The sequence below is a fragment of the Chiloscyllium plagiosum genome, unplaced genomic scaffold (genome assembly GCF_037043375.1).
Source record: "Chiloscyllium plagiosum isolate Xiang-an unplaced genomic scaffold, Cpla_swu_hap1 HiC_scaffold_7, whole genome shotgun sequence".
In the NCBI taxonomy this organism is placed as follows: Eukaryota; Metazoa; Chordata; class Chondrichthyes; order Orectolobiformes; family Hemiscylliidae; genus Chiloscyllium; species Chiloscyllium plagiosum.
The window spans coordinates 534,751-557,627 of NW_028270145.1; the positions used below are offsets into that span (position 1 = coordinate 534,751).

Consider the following 22,877-nt stretch of genomic DNA (forward strand, 5'->3'; position numbering starts at 1 on the left):
AGATACTGTCCTAAATTAGACCTTTTGAGATACTTTGTAGTTTATTGTTAGAAAGAAAATGTACATTTCGAGGTTTGAATTTGAAGGAATCATCTCTAATTTACCTAAGACTCAGAAAAAAAAATGATATGATTATTTTTAGATCAATTTCTAATAATTGATCTTAAGAATTAGAAGAGAACATGTTATTTTGAAAAGAAAATGTGATTTTGAATACATGTTAACTGAAACTAAATATAGGAAAAGTGAATGTTGTCCCTACACTTGATTCTGATAAATGTATAAATTCTGATAAATATTCACTTCCTCAGTAACCTGGTTTTCAAATGATGCTGATGTTCATTTAAAAATAACTGAAGCTTGATCAAGTTTTTGAACAGAAATAAAACTAATCAATTCAAAGGGAAAGTGATTGGACAACTTATTTCAATTTTTTTTGAATGCTGGATATATATTAGTTTTGATTCTACAGTGCCTCGACTATTAAAGAAAAGTGTCTTGTGATTTAATGAAATGGAGTCGTTATCCCATAATTAGGAATATTATGAATGTTTGAATAAAATAATGTTATAATAAAATCAGTCATGGTATAGCTAACATTTTAATGATGTATATCTGCAAATTTGCATTGGGAATTTTGTACCCTGTTATGATCGAGATAATGAGAGTAGACAGGAGGTGATTGGATATGTAGATTTTAATGACTCTGGTTTAGAAATTTTGAAATACTGTGTATCAAGTTCATGTTTAAATCGGTGATTTTTGTTATCATGTTTTTAAAAAGCAATGCATTATCCATTAGCCATATGCGACAAGTTGGGAAACCAAACATGCTGAATTACATTTCTGATGAGTAACTTGTGATGAATTAATGATTGTAACTCCTGAAGAGATGCTCCCTGGTAACGTGCATTAGGAGTTTGTGCAGTGATGCTGGCTTATTCTGAACCTGTTTAATGAGACCCAATGTCACCATGATAGTTCAGAGCCTGTCATTTGGCAGATGCTAATGACTTGCTGTGTTTCCCAATCCTTGATCCGCACAATGTTTTCTGGTAGATGTTCTGATGAAGGTGCAACATTTGGCACTGAGGTGGAAGGCAGGTAGGAGGCAGATTGAGCAGGTCATTATGGAGTGGATAAGTGATATGCAACACGGATGGTTTCAACCATCTTGTGTGTGTTGTCATTTGGCAGCTGTGTTGGGGGAGTGATGAACAGGATCTGGGCAGGCATGTTGAGTTATAAACAAAGTGCTAGAGAAGCTCAACTGATATGGCAGCATCTGTGGAGCAAGAAACTGACCTAATGTTTCAAGTTCAGTATGACTCTTGGTTGGAACTGAAAGGAGCTGGAAAATTGTGGTCTTGATGCTGTTGACAGAGATGAGGAGGACCAAGTAGAACAGTTCGTGAGGAAGCACAGGATAAAACAGAGGAGTGCAAAGGAGCCCATAGGAGCAGATTGAGTGACTGCTTTGCAGAACTTTACCTGTGCATTCATCGGGAAGACCTCAACCTTCTCTTGCTTGCCATCACAACAAGACATTTTACTTCCATCTTAGCATTTATGTCCTGGGCCTGCTACAGTTTTCCAGTGATGTTTAATGTAAGTTGGAGGAACAACACCTCATTTACTGCTGAGGGATTTAAATCCTCTAAAAATCAATATTGAGTTCCACAGCTTAAAAGTGTGTTTTGTTTTTATCTTATTGACTTTGCAAAGCAGAACTACCTTTTCCTTTGCACACCTTCACGTGCACCCATTTTACATCTCTCACTTCTTTACCATCATTCTTATTCCTTTTGTCTTTTGATCTGGACTCCATTACAGTTTTTTTTCTGTTTGCCTCTCCTCTCTTTCAACAGCATAAACCCACCATTTTCTAATTTCTTTCAGTTCTGACGAAGTCACTTTGGATCCAAACTGTTAACTCTGTTTCTCTCTCCACAATGTTGCCAGACATTCTGAGTTTCTCTAGCAATTTTTATTTCAGATATCTAGCTTCTGCACTATTTTGCATTACTTAGATGTTGAGTGGAGGGTTACAAATATGATGTAGTTTGTTGCAATCAATTGATTGCCAACAAAGCTTGATTAGTAGGTTGTTTCTGCTTTTGACATTTGCTGCTGTTGTCTTCAGATGTTGTGAGAAGGAGAAGGAGCTAGAGTCACTCCCAGGTGTGGGGTAGGATTGTACTAATATAACAAGTAATAGCACATTCAAAGGGCATGTGATCTTTGTGCACATACTTCACACTATATGAATGTATACTGACTATGTCATCCAAATATTACTACACAAGAAGGACAAACCTGAATGGTCAAGATTTGGAGATGCCGGTCTTGGACTGGGGTGTACAAAGTTAAAAATCACACAACACCAGTTTATAGTCAACAGGTAAACCTATTGGACTATCACCTGGTGTTGTGTGATTTTTAAGATTGGTCAAGTGTTCTTTTCAATATTGAGAGTGCATGGCTTACTTGGTACTGAATGGTGTTGGATTTATATCAAGTGTACACTTAAGTATTTTATCGATGTTTGATTTCATTTCAGATATTTTTGACAAAAATAAATATGCGACTAAAATTGTAACACTCTAGCCACAGCCATCTGTATTTAGCAGTTTCTGTCAGTCAGTGTTGATGGATAAGAATTAGTTTTCTGAAGATCATTAGTTTTCCAGGATGTGCGCTGCATTGAAAGTAATTTTGATCATTAGAGAACTATGTTCCAAGTCATAAGTGAGGAGAACTGCATTTGATCTCTGCTGCATTCAATCCCCAATCTGAACCACTGTAATTTTGGAAGGGATAAGTACACCTAAATGTAGAAACTGGAAATCTGAATAAAACTAGAAAACACTAGAATAAATGTTTGGGCAGTGTTTGGGCAGTGTTTGGGATGGGGATGGGTGGGGGGGGGGGGCGGGCGGGCGAGAAGCAGTTCGTGTCTCAGGTCGATGACCCTTCATTTAAATTGGGGACATTTAAAAACCTAACAGGTCTTAAATATTTTCTCTGAACCTCTGACTTGGGGGATGTGAGCATCGCTGGCTGGGCCAGCACCTTTTGCCCATCTCTAACTTCCTTTGAGATGATGGTGATGAGCCACTTTCTTTAACTGTTGCAGTCAATTCAGTGTAGGCACATCCTCAGTGCTATTCAGAAGAGATTTCCTGGATTTTGACTTAGTGACACGAAGGAACAGTGATATACCTGGGAGTCAGGATTATGTGTGATGTGAAGGAGAAACTGCATGTGCTCATGTTCTGCTGTATCCATTGTCCTTCTCCTTCCAGATGGTAGAGGTCAGGGATTAGAGTTTGCTGTTGAAAGAACTTTGCTGAGTTGCTGCAGTCCATCTTGTAGATGATGCACACTGCTGCCATTGTGTCTTGGTGGTGAAGGGAGTTGGCAGATTGGGTGCCAATCAAGTGGGTAGCTTTGTCTTGGATGGAGTTGAGCTTCAAATGTTGCTCGATCTGCATCCATCTAGGAGACTGGAGAGAATTTTATTGCATTCTTGAACTTGAATATTGTACATGGTGGACAAGCATTGAGAAGTCAGGAGATTATGCCACTAATTCTACACATCTTCTAACTACAGTAATTTATATGGATCATCCAGTTCAATGTCTGGTCAATCATAACTGTCAGAATATTGGTAAGAGGGGATTCTGTGATCATAAAGCCATGGAAAATCAAGGAATGAAGGTTAGATCATCTGTTGTTTGAGAACAGAGATTGGCTGGCACTTGTGAGGCATGGTTGTTATTTGCCACTTAACAATCAGCCTGAATGTTTTCCAGGCCTTGTTGAATATGGACACAATCTGCTTCAACTTGTGAAGAATTGCGAATGTTGCTTGAATGCATTTGGCTGCATTGGAACACTGTAATAAGCCAAGGACAGAAGTGTCAGTGCGTGAAAGGAAGGTGCAGAATTAAAATGACAGGCTGTTGCTTGCTTGGCCTGTGCTTCAGGTCTGAATGGAAGTGTTTGGAAAGCAGTCATCCAATCAGCTTTTGGTCTCCCCAGTGCAAAACAGACAAATATAATGTGAACAATGAATTTGGTATGCTGAACTGAAAGATGGAAATCACTGGCTTATCTGAAAGGAACATTTGTAGCATTGGAGGGCTGAGAAAGAGGAAGCAAAAAGACAGATATTCTATTACCTGTGCAGACATTAGAAGGGCAGAAGAAAATGATAGATTGTAACAAGTATGTTCAAGAGAGAGGGAAAGGGGCAGATAACTTTAGTAAGAAAGATCAGTTTTTGGAAGGGATTCTAGAATTTATTACTTAAACAGTTGAGGACACAGCAGAAGCTGGGGTGAATAAATTGGGAATGTGAAAGAGATTACAATTGGAGGAGCACATTGATGTAGAGGGGAGTTGGGCCATGAAGAATTTGAAAGTGAGGATTTTGTCTCGGATATTTTGTTGAGTTTTTGAGGAAATGATAGTGGCGAACACGATTTTTGATGGTAGGGCAGTGGATGTTGTCTATATTAATTAACACATTTGACAAGGCCCTTCATTATAGTCTGATCCAGAAGATAAAATCACATGGCATCCAGGTTAAGTTGGTGGGTTAGATACAAAATTGGCTTGGTAGTTGTGGCGTTTTTCTGACTGAAGGTCTGTGACTTTTGTGCGTTCTGTAAAGATAAGCACTGGGACTTTTGTTATTTTGTAAATTCCATATATTATTTAGCTGAAAGTATATGTAGAGTTGTGGGTTGTGAGGAAGGTTGTGAAAGGTTAGAACAGGATATAGATCAGTTGGAAAGTTGGACGGAGAAATGTCAGATGGAGTTTAATCCAGACAAATGTGTGGTGATGCATTTTGGGATGTCAAATGTAAGAGAAATTGTACAGTAAATTGCAGGACCTTCAGGAACACTGATGTACAGAGAGATCTTGGATGCTAGACTCCAGCTCCCTGAAATTGGCAACACAAGTTGATAAGGTGGGAACGAATGATAGGACATGTATAGGGTATAGAGTTTAAAATTGGCAAGTCAGGTTGCAGTTGTATGGAACTTTTGTTAGGCCACATTTGCAGTATTGTGTGCTGTTCAGGTCACCACACTATGGCAAGGAATTGGAGGCTTTGGAGAGGGAACAAAAGAAGTTTACTGGGATGATGCCTGGATTGGATTGTGTGAGCAATAAGGAGATGTTGGACAAACTTGTTTTTGCTAGAGCATTGGAGCCTGAGGGTGACCTGATAGAAGTATACAAAATTATGAGGGGCATGGTTAGGATAGATGATCTGTCTTCTCGCAGGGTGAAAATGTTAAATACTAGGGGTGCAGGTTTAAGGTGAGAAGGGAAAGTTTAAATAAAATGTGTGAAGCAAGTTTGTTACGCAGAGGGTGATCAGTGCCTGGGATGTACTGCCAAAGGAGTGTGGTAGAAGCAAATGCGATAGCAATGTTCCAGAGGCACTTAGAGAGACTCATGAAGAGACAGGGAATAGAAGCAAACAGACTATGTACAGGCAGATTGAATTAGTTTAGAATGGCATCATGATTAGCACAGATGTGGTGAACGGAAGGGCCTGTTCCTGTGTTCTGTATTCTTATATTTTTAAAATTGTGACAGGCTGCTGTAAATCACTGAGCATGGATGAAAATTGGATGGGATTTGGTATGAATTAGGAAGTGTACAACATGATTATATATCTATAAATATATATAAGAAATACTTAAATAACAAAGGAAAGAATAAAAGGAAATGCAAAGAACTTTGAGGAGTTTAACCAAACCTCAGGTAAGCAAAGATCAAATCAAATTTCAGGAACTTCAAAGGGATTAGAGTTCTGTAGGTGCATAAATAATGAAAGGAAAATTGCCATGAACGTAGGACGACTAAAGGCTGAACATAATAAACACACAAATAATGGCAAATAAATATTTGAATGAATAATTACTGTGCCTCAGTTTCTAATAATGGTAACAAAATAGGCTCTTCAATATTGATACGTTTAAAGAAAATACAACTTTAGGATAGAAAGGGAGTCTGCACTCACACGATCTGAAGGTAACTAGGGAGGAAATCAAAAATATTTGATGATATAGATGAAAAACACAAGTTTCATAGTGTGTGGATTTTTTTTTCAATGTTCATTCACTGGATGAAGGCATTACTGGCTAGACTCTGATTTATTCCCGATCCCTAATTGCCTATAGGACAGTTAAGATTCAACCACATTGCTGTAGGTCTGTACGCCAGATCAGGTAAGCTTGGTAAGTTTACTTTCCTTAAGGACATTAGTGGACCATCTGCCATGGTGGGATTCAAACCTGGGACCCCAGAACGTTGCCTGGTTCTCTGGATTGATAGTCCAAAGATAATACCACAAGGTCATCACGTTCCCACTAATGCGAGAGGATTGCTGGATACTCAGTATTGGTTTACTAGATTAGATTACTTACAGTGTGGAAACAGGCCCTTTGGCCCAACAAGTCCACACCAACCCGCCGAAGTGCAACCCACCCAGACCCATTCCCCGACATTTACCCCTTCAACTCTCACTACGGGCAATTTAGCATGGCCAATTCACCTAACCTGCACATTTTTGGACTTAATTTTCCTGGTCCTTTTGTATAAGACATTTTTTGTTTAAAAAAAATTGCTGGAATAATTATTTAGCAATTAGCCATACAGATTTTTATTAAATGACTAAATGCACCTGGAGAGCTCCTGAATTCAGATTTCACCCCCTACCATGTAGGTCTTGAGCCCAAATCCCCAGACGTTAGCCTGAGGCTCTGCTTTACATTGCCAGTGACATTACCACTACGCCACTACTACTTCCTTTATTTCAAAGGTGTAGCTAATGCTTAATTGGTGTTTGGTTAAAACTAAACTGTAAATGTGGAATCTTCTGACTACTCAAAGTGATTACATAGTTTATTTAGTATCAGGTATCAGATATTTCACCGATCTATTTGAATGTAAATCTCACTAAATGACAAAGCTGCTTTGTTAACATTTTAAAAGCAATAGTGCAATAATGCTTCCATATGACCAATGGCAATGCCTGTGTGCTTTTGGATATTAATTATTTTTCAAAAGGTAGCGTCAGATTAACTCGTTTTGAGTAATTGAACATTTTTATTGCACAAAGTTTTGAGATTATAAAGAAAAAAAAATTTATGAGCACTGCAACTTTAAATGTTTCACAATTTAAATTCCAAGTTTATTTCTCATGTTTATGTTTCAGAGTACCTTTGACCAAGCATGATTAAGTTACATAAGAACTGAATTCATTATACAACACAGTGCCAATCAAAACAAAATGCTTTCAAAAACTAAGCTATGGAGGCTCACTACATCTTCAGCTCAGAAATTAATCTGGATTAAATTATTATATTTAAATTGCATTTGCTGTGTTTTACTAAGTATTTCTGAGGAATTGGGCAAAATGTTCTTGAAGAATCAATTTTGTATTGATTCTGAGGGTGGACTCTTTATTAAGTAATGTAACTTTTCAAGTGTATGAATTATGCATAACAATGAAATGGCCAATTTCCAAAGAGTTCACACCTAATACAAGATTCCAAATGGAGAGTTTTAGTTCAGATTTGAGTAGGAAATCAGAATTGACTTGCAATATTTGGGTGAAATTCTGAAATTTCCCAACTGTCCTGTCACATCTTGAAAACAGGCTGTGATGTTGAAACTTCTAACTGTATTCATAAAATATTATTGGCAACAAAACTAATAACAGATATTTAAAAGTATATTTAATTTAAACTAATTTTCTGTTTATGTCTTCATCTAATGAATTTTAAGGTATTGAAGTGGTGACATTGAGGACTGTATAGAAGAACTTCTTAATGTGGAAGGTAATTGGGCTGACTTTTATATTAAAACAAATGCCTTAGTGAAAAATATTTCACAGTGAAAAAACAACTTTAATGTAAGGATTATGCAGAGATATACATTGCAATATATTTTGATAGTATTTAGGTAATTATATGCTTCCAAGCAGGATTTACAGAGAACATTTATGAAGGCCATGCTTGTTTGAAGTATACCATTAATATTCCTTTGATGAAAACTATTGTGTTATATATGCATCCACCCTCTCAGTTTCCTCCTACACACCAAAGATGTGCAGGTCAGGTGAATTGGCCATGCCAAATTGCCCATTGTGTTAGGTGCATAGGTTAGGAGTAAATACAGGGTCGGGGAAGGGGTCTGGGTGGGTTACTCTTCAGAGAGTCAGTGTGGACTTGTGGGCCGAAGGGCCTGTTGCCATAAGGGGAGGCACGGTGGCTCAAGGAGCGTCACAGTGGCTCAATGGGTAGCGCTGCTGCCTCACAGCACCAGGATCCCACGTTTGATTCCCACCGTGGGCAACTGTCTGTGTGGAGTTTGCACGTTCTCCCTGTGTCTGCATGGCTTTCCTCCGGGTGCCCCAGTTTCCTCCCACAGTCCAAAGATGTGCAGGTCAGGTGAATTGGCCATGCTAAATTGCCCATAGTGTTAGGTGCATTAGTCAGAAGGAAATGGGTCTGGGTGGGTTATTCTTCGGAAGGTTGATGTGGACTTGTTGGGCCTGTTTCCACTGTGGGGAATCTAATCTAATCTAAACCTGCTCCTAGTTCTTGTGTAAAAGAAAAGTACTGGATACCACCTGGATGGTAGGCATTCATGGTTGAAGCCTGTTTATGAATTATTCTTAATTATGTATGTTAATGGAATCAGACTACAGAACAATATTTCTTTGTTTTATGTCTATTTCAGATTTAACAGTCATTTAAATATAACAAAAAAAAAGTGGTGTAAAGTAGTAGTGTTCATTACTTACCTCAAGGAAATTTCCTAACAAAATCTGGTGAACTCTGTGCAATGTTGATGTTACTTTGATTCCAGTATCAGCACAAGGGAATCTTAGCCATTGAAAAACAAGCAGTTAAGCAAATAATTATGTTGGTGAATACACGTAGACAAAAACAAAACCAAGGGAATAAAAGAACTGATAATCAGACACATTTTAATCATTTGCAAATAGTAAAATAAAGAACATGATTTTGGGATTAAGTTGAAGCTGAAATACCATAAATTTAGAAACAAAATGCTCACTTTAAAACTGTTTTCTTTTTGCTGTGGTGAGAAGACTTGATGTCCTAAGAATGTAAAAATATATTTTTAAGGCAGGAGAAGATGCTCAGCAGTAATCAAGTCCCGAACCTGTCATTAAAAGCCCAATTACACTGAATTCAGAGTGGCACAATTTTTTCAAGTGGTTTTGCAGCAAAATTAAGAATGGAGAAACAAGTTCATGTTAACTTGAGTGATTTCTACAATTTTCCATCCGCTGGAATCTCAGCACGAAAACTATTGAGGAGAAGGAATCATTGATGACAACTTTTGAATGTCAATATTTACATGGGCATGATGGTAGAAGGGAATTTCAGAGTTTTGACCTTGAGCTCTTGAACGAATAATTGTTTCTGGATGATTTTGCGACTTAGATTGGTGGTGCTTCTATGCTATTGCTGGGCATATTCTTTCTTGATGCTATCTATCTACATTATTGGGCAGGGAAGTATTGAAGACTGATTGATGAGATGCTGTAGTGTACTTGTGATACAGCCATAGAATGCTGATGAGGACAAGGGTAAAATGAGTTTAGTGTCAGTTTGCCAACCAAGTAGACTGTTTTGTATTGATGGTGTCAAAATTTGTTTGTGGGCAATGGAATAGTTCAGGACCTGTTTCTTTTTGCTCTTTTATGGTGCAGAAAATGTATATGTTAAGATTTTTTTTCCAGTTTTTGTCAATATTAATTTGCTTTCCTTTATTTGTAAGAATATTGAGTACAGGAGTTGGGAGGGCATGTTGCAGCTGTACAGGACATTGCTTAGGTCACTGTTGGAATATTGCGAGCAATTCTGGTCTCCTTCCTATCGGAAAGATGTTGTGAAACTTGAAAGGGTTCAGAAAAGATTTACAAGGATGTTGCCAGGGTTGGAGGATTTGAGCTACAGGGAGAGATTGAATAGGCTGGGGCTGTTTGACTGGAGCGTCGGAGGCTGAGGGGTGACTTTATAGAGGTTTATAAAATCATGATGGGCATTGATAGGATGAATAGACAAAGTCTTTTCCCTGGGGTCGGGGAGTCCAGAACTAGGGGGCATAGGTTTAGGGCAAAAGGGGAAAGATATAAAAGAGACCTGAGGGGGCCACTTTTTCACGCAGAGGGTGGTACGTGTATGGAATGAGCTGCCAGAGGAAGTGGTGGAGGCTGGTACAATTGCAACATTTAAAAGGCATCTGGATCTGTATATGAATAGGAAGGGTTTGGAGGGATATGGGCTGGGTGCTGGCAGGTGGGATTAGATTGGGTTGGGATATCTAGTCGGCATGGATGAGTTGGACCGAAGGGTCTATTTCCATGCTGTACATCTCTCTGACTCTATGACTGTATTTGGCAAAGTACCTCAGCAGTGCTATTCATGTGACTTTTATTAAAATTCAGCATGCCTGGTTACCTGAGGAAGGCAACCGACTATCTATTTCGGATTCCCAAAAATTATGCTTGCCCCTTTCCTGCTTTTAGTTTTGGTTGACCACCTTCAAATCTGTGAATAATTTTAAAACTTAAATGCGTGGGTGTTGGCCAGAAAGCTGAGGTTTAGTTGGATGTCTGCCACCTCATTGTCATTCTTCTCCTGTCAAAGTAAGAGAAGCAAAATGTTCTTGGTCGCAAAAACTGGTGAATGGAGTCTTTACTTGGGGCTGGTCTGCTTTACTTGAGCCGATTGTTCCATTTTGGCAGACGGTCAGCCTAATCCAAATGGAAGCTGTAAAAATTACACCACACCCCAACAGAAGGGTGAACATTGTTTATGCAACGTTTAGCTCAGTACTTAGAGTTAAACACAATTTGCACTTTAGAAATAACAGTGGGAATATACTGTAATCCATCCAAGTTGTTGATTACTCCATGTTTATAACATGGACTTCTTTCTGTCTGGTTTCTGTATTATATCCTATACAGTGAACATCTGCAACATATGGTTATATGAAATTATGTTGATAAATATAATTATTTAAGAAGTACATAAATCACTGCATGTGCTACACTGATATGCAACTTTGATATTTAACTAAAGGAGGGGCTCAAAGATAGGGACCAAATTAAACAAATTATTCCAGTAACTATACAAAAGATTCATCAACTGAACAACTACGTAAGATTTAATTAAGTTTCACTTAAACACTGTTTTTCCTCAGTTGTTATAGTCATCAATCTAAGTGTTTAGGATGAGCAATAAAGAGAGTCTAGAAAAGTGAATGCTTGAAGGAAATGCATTGCATTATAAAATGATCTAAAGTTGCACATTTCAAATCAAAATTATTAGCTATATTTTCAGTATGCATTGACTTGTGTAATTAACAGTATCATATTGTTCATATATTAAATATGTTCAGTAATTAAAGTATGTCTACATTGTCTTCTATTGCCTGGTGGTCAATGTTTTAGTTCAGAGGTCATGGTTGGCAACATCACAGTAATACTGTACTGAAAAGAACTCTGCAGTTTAACACTGTACTGGAATTGAGCTTTACAATGTCAAGTTGAAATGGTATCAGAATCATTATTTCTCACGAAATGGAAGAAGGGAGTCACTTTTTAATGTTATTTCAGTATTGATTTTGAGTTATTTTGTGACTTTTCAATTAATGTGCAGACATTGGACCATTGCATCAATTTGGAAATAGTTGTACTGTATATCGAACTCCCTTGTTAAAGAGCTCACTTTGTCAGCCATTTCAATATTGTTTTAGCAAAGTATTTCCTCTCTTTTCTCTTAACAAAAATATTATCATCCTTTTTCCTAAAATATGATTTATTTCTTCTTGGAGTTATGTATCACACTTATCCTACACTGCTACAAAGGAAATTAAGTCTGACTCTTTGTGAAGACTTGAATGGTTCATTGTCTGTTGAGCTGAACCCTTCCAATCTGTCGACTGCTCAGTTGGATGACGTACGTTCGGCAGTAGAATGAGATATAAAAATAATGGTGTATCACGTTCCCCATAACCCTACAACTTGTGTCTATTACATGGGTGACAGAGAGCAGGGAATATTCAAAATATAAACAATCCAATTTTAAATGTTGAGTATTTTAACTCCTGGGCCTTGTTGAAGTTTGACTGCCATATTTCCCATCTCAACACACCTGATACAGACAACACTCACTTCCTCAATGTACTTTTCAGTCAGTCTCTTGGACCTTATTTAAATCAGAGATCAGGAATATTGCATTTTGGTACATTGAGATTGTGCATTTCACAGTATTACAAGTCAGCCTGAGTTGCAAATCAGCTCCCAAGATTGTTTGATGCCTCACTGGACGTCCTGGTTGAAGAACTGGCACATTTCGGTGTCTAAGAAGGATTATTGCCAGTGCCTCCACAATTTCCACTCTGACTTCCTGCAGAATTCTTTGACGCACCTCATCTGGTTCTGACACAATATCCAGTCTGTCCTTATACTTACTGCTGCCCTATCAATTTTGAACCTTTCTAGTGACTGAATTTTCTCCTCTGTCATGGAAGCCTATGTAGCATCTATTTCCTTAGTAAAGACAGATACAAAGAATTCATTCCATGCCTCAGCCACGCACCTTCCTCTATGGTTTAATGTTTGTCCCTGCTCACTAATGACTGAACAGATGTGTGCTTTCAAAGCATTACTTACTTGCTGCTGAAAACAGCCAATGCTGGAGATCACAGTCGGTCAAGAAGCATCCATGGAGAGAGAGCAAGCTAACGTTTCGAGTCTAGATGACCCTTTATCAGAGCTGGTGAAGTGTGGAGGGGAAAGCATTTTTGCTGTGGTTTGGTGTGGGGAATCTGGTAGTAGTGGGTGTAGGGTGACCTACTCTACATTGGAGAAACTAAGCACACACTGGGTGACTGCTTTGTGGAACACCTCTGGTCTGTGTGTATGCATGACCCCAACCTTCCTGTAGCCAGTCATTTTAACACAGTACCCTGCTCATTTGCCCACATGTCTGTCCTCAGCATGCTGTAGTGTTCCAGTGAATCACAGTACAACCTGGAGGAACAACATCTCATCTTCAGGCTGGGCATTTTACAACCTGTTGGACTTAATAATAGTTCAGCATCTTTAAATTGTGAATCATTTCTTCAGTTTCTTTTAGCTTGTTAGATCATGTTATCATGTCCTCTCTTCCCTCCACCCTCCCCCATTCCAGTGGGACTGTCTGTCCTTTCCAGTCCTGTAGTTGGACACACCATCGCTCTGCCATTCTCACATTCCGATCACTTAATCTGAAATGTCAATCTTTTCTCCACCAGCACCCATACCCATTACCCATCTGTTAATTTTCAGGACAGATTCCAGCATCTGCAGTAATTTTGATCTGACTTACTTGCTCCCGACTTACTTGTTGGTTCCCCAGCAAATCACTGGGACTGATGGGACACTGCCATTTTCATGAGACTGAAGCTCAATGGGAAATGTTCATGTTTCCTTCTGTCAGGATGTTAGCATATGGACAAGTATGCCAGTATGATGGAATGAGGCTGGGCACTACCAACTTTGAAAATCTTGACCTCCCAAGTCACTCGCATCTTAGATTTCAACACGAGCAACTGCAGCTGTCCTGAAGTCATTAATTAAAGTCTCTCCTGGTGAAAATGAAAAGACCTACTGTGAATACATACTGAGTTGAAAAATCAATTCCAGGCAATTGTTGTTTTTCGCCTGAAAATAATCATTTTAGTTTCACTTTGACTTTTAGCTTTTGCATTGCCAGTAGTTATTCATCGAAAAGTTGGCTCAATGATTTCAATGTTCTTTAATGAGGGTACTAAGGAAGTCTAGTAACAGCTTGGAAAATACTTATGATGTGAAGGGATATAATTTTGAGAGATAAGAAAGGACCACTTTTCTATCAACTGATCTCTGGCATTCTGGCTACCGACTGATGTATTTTCCTTTGCCGTCAGTCATTTACTTACATCAGATGGTGATGTAGACATCCTCCAACTGCAGTCCTTTCTGAATTGTTAAGTTGTGTAACATGCAGCACACGCAATTGATGCAATAGAATTTATGTGGTGGCATATTGTAAGAAGCCTCCAGATCCATTGTTTGCTTCAATAGTTCTGTAATATGCTCAATAATGTTTCTATCAGTGTTGTGGCAATAATTGTATCTGTGCTGTTCAAGCAAAATTAGTTCGCAGAGGTCATATTATCATTAAACCTGCTGATGCCACTTTTATAATACTGTGTACAGTTCTAGTTGCCCTGCGTTTGAAGGATATTATTAAACTAGAGAAGGTTCAGCAAAGACTTGCTGGGACTGGACGGTTTGAATTATGAGGATAGGTTCGGACTGTATTCGCTGGAGCAGAGGAGGCTGAGGGGTGACCTTATAGAAGTTTATAAAATCATAACTGGCATAGATAAGATGAATAGCAAGGATCATTTCCCTAGAGTGAGGGAGTTCAAACTAGGGGGCATATTTTTAAGGTGAGAGGAGAAAGATTTACAAGGGACCTGAAGGGCAACTTTTTTAAGTAGAGGGTAGTTCCTAAGTGGAATGAACTGCTTGCGGAAGTGGTAGACGCAGGTACAGTTACAAGATTTCAAAATCATTTAGACAGGTACATAAATAGAAAAGCTTTGAAGGGATATTGGTGAGCTGCAGGTAAATGGCATTAGTTTGGGAAACTTGGTCAGCATGGATGAGTTGGACTGAGGGTTTGTTTTCATGCTGTATGACTCTGACTCTATGAAAGAGGCAAGCTGCCTCTGTTGCATTGCTCCTCAATCATTTGAGGGAATATGACTCTTGCTGTACCGACCTTGCACAAAGCTTTAGCAGGTTTCTCTCTCGCTGTCTTCCAGCAAATGCAGCTAAAGCTGTGAACTGTGATAGGACGTGAAAGCTTAGCTCACTTGAGTAGGAGAAAACAAAAATATGAAGCAAATATTTCAGGTCAAATTTTCCTTTGTAATCCATTAAGAACAATGTGCAAATAGCGTCTGCAGTAAACCAATTGCTCACTGAAGCTAATCTCACTGTTCTACACAGTGATTTGATTATTTGGTGTGGATTTTAATCTACTCAATTACAATTGCAATGGAATCTTCAATTGTGTGCATTCACGAGACACCCTAAGTGCAGTGAGAATTTAAAAATGGCATCTAGCAGAAACCAGTCCGTGTAAGTCAATATGTTTGATTTTACAGCTTGTTCATTCTATTTTTGAGTGGATGGGTTAAAATTGATCCATCAATATTACATCTTCTGTTCTCTTATATTTTGGGCTCAACAATAGTGACTGAGTAATGAGCTGGTGCTGCGAAAGATAATAGTAAAACATGTTTCTTTCTTCTTTTACAAATATTTCCATTTGTCCAGAATTTTTGTTTTGAGCAACGTTTTATTATTTTGCTGACTCTTAAGGCATATCACAACCTTGTTTATTTCTTGCTAGAAACAGTCAGAATCGTTTGTAGCAAATCCATTATATTGAGGCTTTTAACATTACATTCCTGATGCAGAGTTTCCACAGAGCACACCCATGTTTCTTGTTGGGTGAAGTTTTGTCTGATATAAGGTTCCATCATGACTGGCAATGTCTTCCAATTTTTTTAATCAACTTTTGTAGTGTGTCTCTCAATGTTTTATTCTGACATGCCACTCAACTGACTACAGCTGGTTTTCAAATATTCTTAACAGTTTTGCAATGGGTGTGTACATTTTAAAAATGCAATTTGTACAAAAGCAGTACATTCCCAGCTGTTTCTTTTAACTCTTCTGGTTCAAAAAACCAAACCTACTTTAATTGCATCATTATATCTAATTATATTAAATATACACAGAGTAAGTATCTGTGAAGTATGTAAGGAAGATAAAACCTTTTGATCTAACCACGTGAAATTGCAAACAGACTCTTCAATGTTCAAACCAGATTTCGCTGTTGCATTCAAGAAATTGGTTGAACATTGAACACTGAAAATTGCAATGTTGAATTTTACCAAAAATCAGTCAGATGTCAATTTTGAGGAGTTTTGTAGAGGGTTTCCCTCCATGAGCCCCAGTAAGTTTACCCATGTAATTCTCCATTGCTCTCATTATTATGTATGCACTAGACCTCATTGGTGCCACTTATGTGCCAACATGTGCTCACCATTGGAGGAGTTACTTCCCAGTGTCAGGACCTTCTAAGATTTATGCTGCCTGTATCATATTTAGAGCCAGCTATAAGTAGCCCTTTACAGTACACATTGTTGGAGGGAAATGAAAAAGAAAAGCTGCTGAGGGCACATATGTGGCACAAGTGACCATTTGTTTCAAATAGGAACTCTCATTTGTAAATGTTTTACTCCTTTACATTATTACCTGTCAGATCAACTGTTATTGTAAATACAGCTACAAGCATCAAGCTACACAGGTTACCTGTTCTGAGTGCCATACCATGTAAGAACCCCGTCTCATGGAGTGCTGCTGTTTCCCTTATGCCCAGCATTGCATGATATCTTATTGTTCAATGTGGGAGTATCAAATGTTAAACTTTTCAAAGTTGAAAATGTTAACTTTTATTAAACAGATCGAAAAAGCAAAGATAATGTAATAAACAGAAAAAGCTGCACTTGGTTACAGATTAAAAAGGGACTGTTTTCCTTTCAGGCACAACAGATTTATAATCAGTGGATAATCATTTCATCCAACTCATCTATTGGAACTTAACTGTTGATTAAGTCTTGTCTGGCTTTTTTCGCCTGATGCTTCTGCGCTGTATCACACAGAAAGACATACTCCTCCTGTTCAATGTTTTCAACTTTGTCCTGAGAAGACTGCCTTTGCTGTCCCAACTCTTAAGCATCCTTCACATCCCCTTTCTGCCGTTAGGCAGCATGCAGCGTGCTGGGATTATACACCACACTCTGTTTGGACTATACTGCAAAGCCTTCCAGGCTGATCCAGGGATCAGAACCTCATCTCCTCGTGGTTACTGCTGCTCCACGGTGATGCTGATTAAAAAAAAGGGCTGCATTGGTCAATGCTTGGCCTCTGTCATGGGATTATTTAATGGAGCCATGGTTACAGAATGTATCCCTTGTGTCCCAGTAACCGACCTTGTAAAGTATTGAAACAAATCAGGAATATGTAAGGTCTCGGAAATATGGGCATCATAGCAACTGCTAAAGAATCTTACATTCATTGATAATCACAGATAGCTTGTACGTTGACATAATGGAATGCTTATCTGTTGATGATGTCAGCCATGTTATGATATGGCACTCTCAGTACAACGTGTGACCAACCCATAATGCTTTGCTATGTTGGCAAAACCTACTGCTTGGGCTGCAGCACTGACCTCATCGTGAACAAATGAGATGAAAGGTGTGATCTGACACAAATGGCAATAGCAACTCTCTTCATACATTTGGGGGTTAAAGATTTAAAGATCGCATACGGCTCCCCCGTAGATCCTTAGAAGCAGCACGGGATATAAAGATTTAGTGCAGCCTCCGTGTCAGGATGGCCAACTCCCCCCTTCAGGTGGTCTGTTCTGTACCAGCAGATCACACAGTTCTGTGAAGGTGCCCCAGAACATTCTGAGTTTGCAGCAGCCAAGCCACTTGCTCACCTGCAGGAAATGGCATTCTGGGCAATGGATGCTGGGCCTCCAGGAGCTCCTCCCCCTCCACATCCTCAGGGGACCTTCAGCTGCAACTTCCTCATGATGAGGCTATTTGGCATCCACTGCACATTGCTGATGATCCTGGGCTTACTTGTCTTGCTGTGGCATGATCCATTTGTCACAGTTCCAATGAACCTATCTGAAAAATTTCAGAAACAGACTAGGGTCCTTTGTAATGTGAGCAGTTCAGCATTCACATTGCTCACAAATAGTGGTTTCCCACAGTCCTTATTACAGAGGGAGATGGAGGACTAGGGCAAGGAGAGTCTTGGAATGCCTGTACATTGATTTTGACACAGATGATGTATGCAGTACAAGCCATGTCAGACGCATACAGTAGGAGACTCAGAGTGCAGCCTTCCCCCCCCCCATTGGCTTGCAGGTACACTTATATGGTCATTGTGATTCATTCTGCTTCACCAACATGACTATGAAAAGCCTGTAATCTGAGTGGCATGGTCAAGGTTGCTTCTGGCTAGGATTTGTATTCTGCACAGTCAGTAGCTGCATGTGTTTCTGTACGGAATGAATGCTTGATTAATGGAATTGTCCCTTGAAAAACCTCTCATTTATCACAAATGGAACTTGAGGCTCATACGGCACTGTAATAGTGCCCCTATCTTTGAGCCAGGAGGCCTGGGTTCAAGTCTCACCTACTCCAAAGGTGTAATAATAGCTTCTCTGAGCAGGTTGATTAGAAAATACGTGCAGGTAAAGCCAGATCCTCACTGAGAAAAATAAATAATCTACTCCACCCACTCCAGGTGTGTGCTGATGGTTATTTCTCATTTCCATTTGGGATTTGGATAAGGAGGGAAGGCACAAGGCTAACACCTCACAGTGAGAGTCACAGCCACACCTAAGTCTTCATGCTCCTTTTAATCTTGCACTCCCCGTTGACCTCATCAGTTCTGAATTTCCATACATTTCCACCCAACTCTTATTCCCTAAGTGTCACTTCTCTTGCTCCTTGGATCCTGCCTGACCTGCTCTGTTTTTTCTGTACCGCACTTGTTGACATTTGCTCCATCAAGTCCACACTGACCTTCTGAAGTGCATCCAGACTCATCCCCCTACCCTATTTCTATAACACTGCATTTCCCATGGCTAATCCACCTCGCCTGCACACTCCTGGACGTCATGGGCAACTTAGCACGCTAATCTACCTCACCTGCACATCTTTGAACTGTGGGAGGAAACCGGACCACCCAGAGGAAACCCACGCAGACACTGAGAGAATGTGCAAACTCCACACAGGCAATCACCTGAGGGTGGCATTAAACCCAGCTCCCTAGTACTGTGAGGCCGTAATGCTAACCACTGAGCCACTGTGCCACCATGAGACATGCCATTTAGTTGAAGTACATAGTGTATTTTCTGTGTAAGTTGCTGGCATAGGTGTGACATTGATGAAGAATACTGCAGTACAGCAATGTGTCCACCCTTTGACTGATCACTGCTGACAAGAGAAAAAGTTGCTTGGCTCTGTGCCTATGCTAAAAACAAGGAAATGCAGAAGCATGGTGAGACCGAGGTTTTTGAATGAGGTGGCAAAGCAAAACAAGGCAAGGCAGAAATGCTGTGATCATCCAAGTAGGTGGAAAGTGAGTGAGTCTGAAGAGAGCAAGCAGAGAGCCCTGAGATGCTCCCTGCCCTGATACATGAGATGGGTGCCTTTCCCTACTCGCAAAGCATCCTGGCAGCAGCATTAGAATGAATGGTGTCACTGCATTCTCAAGTGCGGTGTTGAAGTGAATAACTGCATTCCAACTGCAGTGATGATGTGTTGAGGCTAGTATGAGTCGGGTGCCAACCTGTGTGCACGGGGGAGCAGGCAGTCTCTGCCCATGGAGAGTGACTGGAGATGTTGGCAGTTTGCTGGCCAAGATGGAGACCCAGAGTACAGGCAGCAGGATGGAGATACCAGGTATCCTCTCTGACTTTCATGTTGGCAATCATTGCTACCTTGTTCCTTTTCTGTGCTGCTTTCAAGATAACAAAGGGATCAAAATTAGATGAGAACAGATAAGAGATATTAATTCATGCCACTCACTGGCAAGATACCTGGCATGCTGGTAAATCCTTGAGTGAAAAATTGGACTTGATTTTTCTTGATGTTGCAAATCTCCTTGTTCAGAGCTAGAAAATCATATATTTTCTTGTGATTGTTTGAAAGCACAGTTTGATTTTAATAAATAATAGTGCAAATAAATAATAATTCAAGGTTATGTGAATGTTTATTTGAAGAAAGCTGTCAATTATTGCAGCCCATTCATAATTCACTTCTATTTTGACATGTGTTGTCGTTCTCATTCATAAAGAGTTACAAGTTTATCTGTTAAATTTTATCACAGTGTGAAGTCTCACTGTACTTTGCATGAGTGTTATTCACTGAGCTTCAGTGTGGTTACAGACAGCTTTATTAGTATTTTACTTTATTGAAAATTGGGCAAGAGAGCCACAAATAATGCTGTGCGATTTCATTAATACAATCATAATTACTGGTCAAAATCTAAAAGCAGAGACAGCTAGCATGGTTGTAAATGCATTTTTCAAAATTGGAAACATTATGGAAATTGTTTATGTAACACTGCTTCGTTGCAGTGCTGTACAAACCGACATAAATTTTCTGGAAGCAGACAATGCCATGATTTACTTCCTGTCATTGTATCATTGAAGGAATATAGACAAGTTACGCAAATAGAAGCCTGCAGCTCTCTATGTTCCTCCAGGATATTAATGTAGTCTACATAATTTCCATTCTGAAGAAGTGTTTCATGAACAAATTTATTGTGTCATATAACTTCTTTTTGTTTATTCGTTCAAGATATGTTGAAAAATATTAAATATTTATATTATGTTGATTAAAATTGTTGATGTTTTTGAGGCCTAGTATGTTATTGTCCATGTGCAATTTACTATTGAAAATCTATCCCAGCATGTGAATATGTTGTAGCTTCTAGCAGGTGGTGGCACGGTGGCTCAGTGGTTAGCACTGCTGCCTCACAACACCAGGGTCCTAGGTTCAATTCTGGTCTCGGGTGACTGTCTGTGTGGAGTTTGCACATTCTCCCTGTGTCTGCGTGGGTTTCCTCCCACGGTCCAAAGATGTGCAGGCCAGGTGGATTGGCCATGTTAAGTTGCCCATAATGTTAGATGCATTAGTCAGAGGGTTTGGGTGGGTTGCTTTTCAGAGGGGCGGTGTGGACTTGTTGGGCCGAAGGGCCTGTTTCCACACTGTAGGCAATCTAAATCTAATCTAAAGGTGTAAATGAGCTACATTTCAAACCCAACTGATGACTTTTAATTGGTTGTTCCTGTAAATCTTAGCACAGGTGGGATTGGTTAATATGTGCTACCTAATAGCAGAGTCATTACATTCTGAGTTTTGCAAGCATTGGCTGGCTGGGCACAGTCAGTACTCTCGTCTATTTTGAGCAGCTGAAGGGTCACACTGATATAATCTGACAGTCAGTGGAACATACGACCTTAGTACCTGCTATCACACCAGCAATGAATTGTGTATAATACATAACTTATTTGACCTATAGACAGTGTCTTATGGCTTGATCACAGCGTTCTGTTCGTGGAGCATATCACTTGTACTGCTACTGGCATAATAACGAAAAGAAATGGTAAGCTTTGTTTCTCACATTTTTGAGATAAGTTAATTTTCTGGGGTGATTTGAGGTAGACTGCATACGTCTCCTGTCCAGAGGTGGTGGTCTGTGGCCTGTTGATGAATATGTGCACAGCAGGGTGCATTGTGTATCATTATCCTGCAAGATTGCTTTGATGTGCTGAATTTTAGCTGCAAGCTTGCACACTGAGAAAATGGCTGAGCCTCAAAGTATGAAATTGCCGATATACCAAGCATATCAATATTCGGGGTCGGAGGAGTTCCAGTACTTTAATGATCAACTACCAGGCTCCCATTGTCCATAGATTTAAACTCTTCTCAAACCCAATTGCACAAAGCCTAATGTGCATGAAGTCTCATTCACTCATTATTTTTGTGTTGGTTGTCCTACACTAGCTCCATGTTTATCAAAACTTCTGTACAATACTATAACAGGAAATAGTTTGCTTTATAAATAACTTTGTATGCAGCATATTGTTTCCATTTCTGGAATTGTTTTCCATTGGTTGTCCAGTAATTTACTTGTTATCAATTTGGGGGATAAACTAAAGCTATCAACAAGAACTTTAGGTTTAAATCTCTGTATAGTTTGCATTTGATATGTCAAAATACAAATAATTTTTGATGGTTTCAAAAATTGAATTTTTTTTTCAAAATAATGCTTTTCAAATTCTGCCTGACTTGTTATGCACATGTTAATCCTTGTGGAGTTAGCTCAAAGCACTTTGTGTTTTAAACAAAAACAAAGTTTTTTTTAATGAATAAAAGTCCAATTCATTCAACTCATCTTGCTCTTTTTCAAAGATATTTTCTTTGTGATAGTTTTTATGATTAAATCTATATGAATGTCAACTAAAAGTGCAATGTTCCTTATAGTTTAAGAACAAATTTTTGTAAAAAAAAAAGGTTGAACATTCAATATGTGGTTATAAACCCCACAGTACATAGCAACATCTGTCTTGCAGCTGCAAGTCATTAAGTTGAGCTAGAACTTCCTCTTCAAAATTCCAGGCTTTTTCCGAGATCAGTAAGTTGTTTCAGTTGTATTTCAGTATATCTCCAAGTCAAATGTGAGGTGCACAATTGTTTCACTTAAGACACCAGTAGTAAACAATTGGAACAAGATTAGTTTTGGGATTAACAGACAGATTTACATTTCTGCCTGATACAGATTCAAAGCTATTTCGATGCTTGGCTTCATGTTGCTGTAAGTAGACGGCAGTCAGATCTCCTTTGTGTTGTGTATGGAAATGAAAGAATCAAATACTTCTGAGATTTATTGAAAGAATATTAGGATAAATATCAAAGTGATATCCAAACAATTTGCTCACTTAAGCAACAATTTAAGTGATGGACTATTTTACGTTCCTGTTGTCATTGCATTCTGTTGGCGGAATGAGATGCAGCTAATAGACCCATAAGGTTTACATTAGTAGACTGAGGAATGGTGCTTTTGAAACAGAGGTGCTTCCTGATCATTATTGATAACTGTGTATTTTATAACC

General features: G+C 39.1%; 1 protein-coding gene across 9 annotated transcripts in view; it reads left to right on the plus strand.

The window, feature by feature from the left end:
* gulp1a (GULP PTB domain containing engulfment adaptor 1a) overlaps positions 1 to 22,877 on the plus strand; it is a 384,626-nt gene that overhangs the window by 144,872 nt on the left and 216,877 nt on the right. The window contains exon 3 of one of the 9 annotated variants that reach the window (XM_087988646.1): positions 7,816 to 7,868. The exons of 6 other annotated variants lie outside the window; for them this stretch is intronic. The gene's annotated coding sequence lies outside the window, so the exon portion shown is untranslated. Of the gene's footprint in view, positions 1 to 7,815; positions 7,869 to 21,189; positions 21,368 to 22,444; positions 22,580 to 22,877 lie in introns of those variants that run through there. 2 more of the 9 variants (XM_087988651.1, XM_087988649.1) reach the window with 2 other exon arrangements.